At 43.2% G+C, this 6,000-nt stretch overlaps 1 pseudogene across 1 annotated transcript in view; it reads right to left on the reverse strand.

Annotated features, from left to right (window-relative positions):
* The window catches only part of LOC311117454 (serine/threonine-protein phosphatase 6 regulatory ankyrin repeat subunit A-like), a 42,213-nt pseudogene extending 41,328 nt beyond the window's left edge, over nt 1-885 (reverse strand). The window contains exons 1-2 of the transcript in view: nt 798-885; nt 211-353 (exon numbers count right to left, since the gene is read on the reverse strand). The product of the transcript in view is annotated as a serine/threonine-protein phosphatase 6 regulatory ankyrin repeat subunit A-like (transcript). The remainder of the gene's footprint in view (nt 1-210; nt 354-797) is intronic.
* Nucleotides 886-6,000: the final 5,115 nt, after the last annotated feature.

Genomic DNA, 6,000 nt, shown 5'->3' on the forward strand with positions numbered 1-6,000 from the left:
GTGGAGAGAGAGAGGGGGGGGGGGGGGAACAAAACAATACATTCCTGATCAGGTCACTTGGTTCTGAAAACCCCCTGGCCCAAAACACTGGCTCCAACCTCCATCTCTTCATTACTTGAAAGGAAATCATTCGCCAACCCACTAGAGCTCTGTATTTTCATTGAGTTGTAATTGAACAGTGACTACACATTTGAATGCGTGTTGACTCACATCCACTCCAAGGTCCAGGAGGTACTTGACCACACTGATCATTCCACTGGAGGCTGCAGAGTGGAGAGGGGTGTAGGCCTTCTTGTCTTTACAGGACACCTCTGATCCATGAGAGGCCAGAAGTTTCACCACCTCAATGTGCCCTATGGTAGAGAGAGAGGGGGAGGGATAAATAGAGAGAGAGAGAGAGAGAGAGAGAGAGAGAGAGAGAGAGAGAGAGAGAGAGAGAGAGAGAGAGAGAGAGAGAGAGAGAGAGAGAGAGAGAGAGAGAGAGAGAGAGAGAGAAGGGGAGGGAGATAGTAAGGGGGTTAAGAGAGAAACAGAGATACAAACACAGAGAGATAGGCAGAGAGAGGGAGAGATAGATTAGTTTACAGTGGTACACAGCACCATAAGCAACACCTACATCATGTTAGTACAACTGAAAACATCTAATCAACCTACTAAGTACATGATTCTGACATAATAACACACTAGACGTGGCTCATACAGCTGAGCTGTGAGACTAACACACAGTCCATTCATTCATTCATTCATTGGTATAAAGGACATTAGTCAGAATGTAAATGATGTGGTAAACTCATCACCCATGTAAGCAGCCCAGTGGATTGCTCGGCGATCCTTCTTGTCAAAGGCATTAATGTTGGCTCCTCTGGAGAGAAGCAGCCTCACCATCTAACAGGGAGAGGAGAGAGAAACAAAACACAGGTTGAGGAAAACTAAACAGCAAAATCCGCTAAATCTGGCTTCAAAGCCTCCCCTTTAAAAAATATATTTTGTATTCACAATGAATGAAAGATAACATGTAAAGACATGGTACATTTCTCCCCTTTTAGTCCCCCTTTGACCTCCCCCTCTCCCCAGAATGCCTCCAAACACATTTAAAAAGAAAGGGAAAGTAATTGACTTACATGTCAGAAAACAAAACAAAAGTATACAACAACGTTACTTCAAGCAAAAATGTAATAGCCTAACAATTTCAGGTGATTAAGTGATTTTATAGGCCTATATAGCAGTAATCTCAAGGTGGGGCCAAGAGTACAAATTTGGAGGAAGTGTTTGGAGCTGTTCAAAATAGGATATCATCGGGTCCCAGGAGGAATAAAATGAGTTGGTTGACCCTCGAATGGTAACTTCATTTTTTCTCATTTTAGGAACAGCTTCAGATCTTCGAGCCAAAGAGAGGCTAAGGGAGGATTGATAGATTTCCAATCCAATAAAATCCTTCTGCGGGCTAACAGGGAGGCAAAGGCAATGGCATCTAGCTGTCTATTGGTCAGAGAAGGATTGTTGTTTGGTACTCCAAAAATAGCAATTTCTGCACTAGGCTGCAACTTTATATCAAATGCTTCAGAAAGGGTTTTAAATAGTGGACAAATAATCTGCCAGACGGGGACAGGACCAGAACATGTGGGTCAAGTCCACCAAGGAGCTTTTACACCTGTCACATGTACCATCAATATTTGGGTAGAATTTGGACAATCTGGCCTTACTGAAATGGATACGGTAAAGTACCTTAAACCGTATAAGGCTGAGCCGGGCACAAGAGGAGCTTCCATTTACCCTCAGTAAGGCATTTCACACTCAGATCGGATTTTATTCAAAGCCTCCTCTGAACAAACTCAAGCATACAACTAGGGCTGTGATGGTCATGGAACTTCAGGTGTCGGTGATTGGCGTGTCTTATGTACGTGGTCATCGACAAAACTGACAGCTGACAGGGGGGCGGGACGGACATTAGCAAAGGAAAACATTAGCGCGTTTAGGCCAGTCTTGCTCTCAATTTTGGGGAAGCTAATTTTCTCCATGAAAAATATCAAGTATTCCATGCATCATCACATTTGCAAACATATTTTTGTTTTGTTTTTTGTTTTCACCTTTATTTAACCAGGTAAGCCAGTTGAGAACAAGTTCTCATTTACAACTGCGACCTGGCCAAGATAAAGCAAAGCAGTGCGATAAAAACAACACAGAGTTACATATGGGGTAAAAAAACATAAAGTCAAAAATACAACAGAAAATATATATACAGTGTGTGCAAATGTAGCAAGTTATGGAGGTAAGGCAATAAATAGGCTATAGTGCAAAATAATTACAATAGTATTAACACTGGAATGCTAGATGTGCAAGAGATTATGTGCAAATAGAGATACCGGGGTGCAAAAGAGCAAAATAAATAACAATATAGGGATGAGGTAGTTGGGTGGCCTAATTTCAGATGGGCTGTGTACAGGTGCAGTGATCGGTAAGGTGCTCTGACAACTGATGCTTAAAGTTAGTGAGGGAGATAAGAGTCTCCAGCTTCAGAGATTTTTGCAATTCGTTCCAGTCATTGGCAGCAGAGAACTGGAAGGAATGGCGGCCAAAGGAGGTGTTGGCTTTGGGAATGACCAGTGAGATATACCTGCTGGAGCGCAGACTACGGGTGGGTGCTGCTATGGTGACCAATGAGCTAAGATAAGGCAGGGATTTGCCTAGCAGTGATTTATAGATGGCCTGGAGCCAGTGGGTTTGACGACGAACATGTAGTGAGGACCAGCCAACAAGAGCGTACAGGTCACAGTGGTGGGTAGTGTATGGGGCTTTGGAGACAAAACGGATGGCACTGTGATAGACTACATCCAGTTTGCTGAGTAGAGTGTTGGAGGCTATTTTGTAAATGACATCGCCGAAGTCAAGGATCGGTAGGATAGTCCGTTTTACGAGGGCATGTTTGGCAGCATGAGTGAAGGAGGCTTTGTTGCGAAATAGGAAGCCGATTCTAGATTTAACTTTGGATTGGAGATTCTTTATGTGAGTCTGGAAGGAGAGTTTACAGTCTAACCAGACACCTAGGTATTTGTAGTTGTCCACATACTCTAGGTCAGACCCGTCGAGAGTGGTGATTCTAGTCGGGTGGGCGGCTGCCAGCAGCGTTCGATTGAAAAGCATACATTTAGTTTTACTAGTGTTTAAGAGCAGTTGGAGGCTACTGAAGGAGTGTTGTATGGCATTGAAGCTCGTTTGGAGGTTTGTTAACACAGTGTCCAATGAAGGGCCAGATGTATACAAAATGGTGTCGTCTGCGTAGAGGTGGATCTGAGAGTCACCAGCAGCAAGAGCGACATCATTGATATACAAGGAGAAAAGTGTCGGCCCAAGAATTGAACCCTGTGGCACCCCCATAGAGACTGCCATAGGTCCAGACAACAGGCCCTCCGATTTGACACACTGAACTCTATCTGAGAAGTAGTTGGTGAACCAGGCGAGGCAGTCATTTGAGAAACCAAGGCTATTTAGTCTGCCAATAAGAATGCGGTGGTTGACAGAGTCGAAAGCCTTGGCCAGGTCGATGAAGACGGCTGCACAGTACTGTCTATTATCAATCGCGGTTATAATATCGTTTAGGACCTTGAGCGTGGCTGAAGTGCACCCATGACCAGCTCGGAACTTATGTAAAATAGCTGACTATTCCTAATGTGATTAGTAAATTGGATAGTCATAATTTAGGCTAATAATATAACTCAATCACAGGCTGTTCAATGCAGCGGGTGGTGGAGTAGGTTTCTTTTCACTGGAAAAATGTGGCCTTTTATTATTTTAAAATCACGCAATTCTACTACACTTTATATGACTAGAGAGATTAGCAGAATATTTTTCAACACGACTTTCAAGTGGCACTGACCCAGTGATAAAGACAGTGAATATGCACACTCACCAGGGATATAGCCGATGCCAATGATACTGTTCCCTCAATTAAGTTGAGGATTTTGATCATTAAAAAGACATTAGTATTTTCATCTTCTTCTCTTTGAAGCAATAAGCCAATTGCTTTCCAAACTGTTTTCCCTCCATTGTATTTTGAAAAATTGCGATATGCCTGGTTGAGCCTCTCTTTCACTGACATTCACAACTCAACAGTCATCTATTTGGAAGCCTATTCGCCGCACCCGCTGCCTTCCGACAGGCTACGCGATTTAAAACAATCCAGAAGAAGCTAATGATCATGCTTTCTGGTATAGTATACACACGTAACATGTAGGATTCCCAGAATATGTTCTATATTCTCATTATTAACTCATTATAATCAGTGGTTTAATTAGAGTATGATTGGCTAAATAAAACAATGGGCCTATGGTAATGCAACATTAAGTGATTCAAGGAAACTAGCCTATTTTGTTTGTTTATTTGCTCGGGCATCTGAATTACAATTATTCATGAACAATCATTTTGCATAGCTTATTCTTTTAATATTGAATAGCCTATAAATGGTTATTACAGCTTAGTTATTAAAACTTAATTTCTCACAAGAATGAGGTTGTGAATTGGGAGGTTCAGCTCGGTCTGGGCCTTACTAGGTCCCCCTGTTAAATCGCCAGCTCTGCTAAAAAGTGCCCACCAGAGTTCTACATAGGCCTAGAACACGGCCTGTGCTCTAGCTTCACATTGATGGTGACAGCGAGATGGAGATTGTGGCCAAAGCAATTTAGCCAAGGCCAGTTCAGTTGCCTCACTTCAGCCACAATGTTGGCCCTGTTGTCTGTGGCGATACAGGACATTAGATTTTCATCAAGGGCCCAGTCAAGGAATTCCGAACGCAGGGCTTCGGAGAGTTTGTCGGCTGTGTGGTATTCCGGAATGTAGGTTGTTTCCAAACAGTTGGATTTCAGTGTCCAGTCTTTCGTCAGATAGTGCACTGTTAGGTTCATGTAAGGAGTCATATTTACACTTGACCACATGTCCGTATTCAGTGCAAAAATAAACAAATCTACGTCCTTTAGCTCTGTCTGAACCTCCCCCTTCACCTTGTTGAACAAGGTAGGGACCGCTGTTTGAGACAAATACTTTCTCCCCGGTAACTCGTATAGTCTGTCAAATTTCCAGAGCATTTATTTGAAGGCGGGTTTCTCCACCGTTCGTAAAGGCACCATTCCTATGACTAAATAACGAGTTCCAGTGTCTGGCAGTGCTCGCCACTTATCGGTGTCCCGTTTGTGGTGCTGGAATTCTTAGTAGGTAGCCTATGGGTTTGGCGCATATTCTGCAAACAGGCTGGCCAAGTCATCTGGTTCTCCATCGTCATTAGGTGTGAAACTGAAATGTGCCCAAACAGGTTGTTATGGGTTTTTTTTTGCAATGAGAGCCATCTTTTTCACCTCACTCCTCTGATCTACTGTAACAATGAAAAAGGTCAGAGGTGAAGGTCAGAGGTCAGAGGCTACCCACCCACCCCCAGCCTGTAGGCTATAGATCTAGAGGTACTATAGTTACCCCCGGTCCCCACTTTTCACCTTACCCCCCCTCTTCAATTAACCTGAATTGACCTTCAAAGATTCTCTCCTATTCGCACATAGAGCAGATTTGGTGATTGCGGTGCATCAAAAGATAGTCCATCTATTAAACTGTCTATATCTCCTCCAACTAAGTCAGCAAAACAATACCATATAATCAAGAGTTAACACTCCCGCTATGGATAAAGTATATCTACATTAAAATAAAAGGTGATAAAACATTTTATGGAGAGAAAATCATACTTGGTTTTGACGGTTATTTTATTTTCATGGCGTTCTTCATCCAAAACCGTCAATGTCACGGTTATCCAATTACCGTCACAGCCCTACATTCAACCAATATAAGTAATCGGATGCACAGTAAGCTCAACGTGGGGATAGGACAGGTATAAAGTGTAGACTACAGTGTGTAATCATGTCCATGCTAATTGCTAACCTCCTGGTGTCCACTGAAGGCTGCATGGTGCAGCGCCGTGCGCCCGGCCCGGTCTGACACGTTCACGTTGCTGAGGAGAGGGAC

Source organism: Coregonus lavaretus (assembly GCF_964263955.1).
Source record: "Coregonus lavaretus genome assembly, contig: HAP1_SCAFFOLD_345, whole genome shotgun sequence".
Classification (NCBI taxonomy): domain Eukaryota; kingdom Metazoa; phylum Chordata; class Actinopteri; order Salmoniformes; family Salmonidae; genus Coregonus; species Coregonus lavaretus.